Raw genomic sequence first — 1958 nt, 5'->3', positions numbered from 1 at the left:
AAAAAATTTTGACTAACATACAATTTTTTAACATTTGACACTGCAGTTTTTTTAGAAAAAGAGGCGGCATCAGGATTTAGATATTAGTGTATTTTCCTTATCCATTTGTATTCAACATAAGAATAAGGAAGATCATGCTCAACAATAGCCATAGAAAGCATTTCTCTTAAAACTCCAAGATCAATTTTCCTAGAAACAAGCTTTCCTTCTTGATTTAACATCATTACACCAGCATCATGATATTTTGTGAGAGGTTGACAAGTTTGAGCATGATGGCAGAGAGTAAAAGTCCCATGTGATTTACTACCTATCTTGTATAACATTCCACAACCATTACATTTTGCTTTTGGTATTCCATTAACATACACCTTAGTAAAAGACTTCCAAACAATAAATATCTCTCTTTTTATCTTTCTTTTTTCTTGTTTTTCTCATCAATACCACTTCATTCATCTCTTTCTCGATCATCAACATTAGGAGTAATAACATTAGCAACACTTGTATTTTCTAGCTCTAACTCATCATCAGTTTTAGACCCTTCTAAGAATAACTTATCAGAATCAATCCGTCGACAGGCAACAGACATTTTATCTAACAAATATAAATTAAAAATTAGAAACTGCCATCTATGCTCTAAGTGTTATGATTCAATCCAACCAAGGTATAAAAATAAGTCGAGCTGCCAAAGTAGAGTTATAAACGATACCTGAGTGCGAGAAAGGGAAGAAGCTGAGCAGAGACAGAGTCAACAAGAAGTTGAGAACTAGAGACTGAGACATTGAGTTAAGGAGGAAGCACCACTTAGGAGAGACGGCAAGCTGAGCAAGATAAAGGTGAAGATTGAAGACTTAAAGAGTGACGGCGAGTTAAGCACTTGAGCAGAGATGTGAAGTTAGAAGAAGATCAATGGCGAGCTGGGCATAGATCGAAGAGCGAGAAGAGCGATTATCATCTTAGCTAATCGAGAGAATGAGTTCAGAAGAAGGATTTTTGATCTTTTTAAGGTGTTAAGCTTGAATAGACCAGAGAATGAGAAAAGAGATCAAATCAGTTGAGCTTGAGCCTTGAGTAGGGAATCAAGAAAATGAGTTTAGACTTTAAATTTCAGAAGAAGGCACAACTGCAGACTGCCGACTGTGTCTGTGACTCTGCGTGAGCATCTTAGTCTAGGGTTCTATCGAGTTTATTTCAAACTTTTAGATTTCCTTCTCATTTATCGAGCTCGAGGGGGTTCGGCTTCTGTGTTTTGTGAGTTGTGATTATGACTATCCTAGCTAGACCTAGACAAACGTAACACTGGAGTACTGGACGTTTAGACCTCACGGCTCACAATTTAGACTTTGGCACTTTACAGTCTGCTTGTAGCCTCGCACTTCGCAGCCTTATAATACTAGAGTACTAGACTCTAGAGTGATCTAGACTTCGTAGCTCTTGAGCCTTGGATTGGAACTTGGATGCTTGGGCAGTTGCCAGTTGGGCTAGCTGATAGTGGATTGTAGACCTCTGTAGAGCGTGGAGTATGTGTGAAGTGTGCGTATTAGCATACTGTGTATGTGGGATGTGAGTATGGCCATGTGTATGTGTACTGGCACTGTAGAAAACTAACAATTGGAAAAAAACAAGTAAGTTGGCGAGCTAGCCCACAGGTTGGAGGGCTAGCCCATTTAGCCCGCTTAATTTTATAGTTTGAGCTAACCCAACCCATTTTAAAAAACGAGCTCATTTTGCCAACTTAAACCATAAAAAATTACGGGCTAACCCATTAGGTTGAGCCTGTTTGCCTGACTCTAGCATAGAAGGATGAATCCCTTATTGAGTATTATGCCTCAACACATACCTATTGCCATAACAACAAATTGTTGTCATGACAACACTCTAAACTTTCAGAGCCTACTGTTTTGCCATATGATGTCTAATTTGAGCCGTTTAAGTATCCACATGAAGCTCTTTGAGCCCTC

Source organism: Prosopis cineraria, unplaced genomic scaffold, assembly GCF_029017545.1.
Source record: "Prosopis cineraria cultivar Desert tree isolate PC_DT_omini unplaced genomic scaffold, ASM2901754v1 PC4, whole genome shotgun sequence".
In the NCBI taxonomy this organism is placed as follows: Eukaryota; Viridiplantae; Streptophyta; class Magnoliopsida; order Fabales; family Fabaceae; genus Prosopis; species Prosopis cineraria.
The sequence above is the reverse complement of the archived record's forward strand: the minus strand, read 5'-3'. Positions refer to the sequence as shown.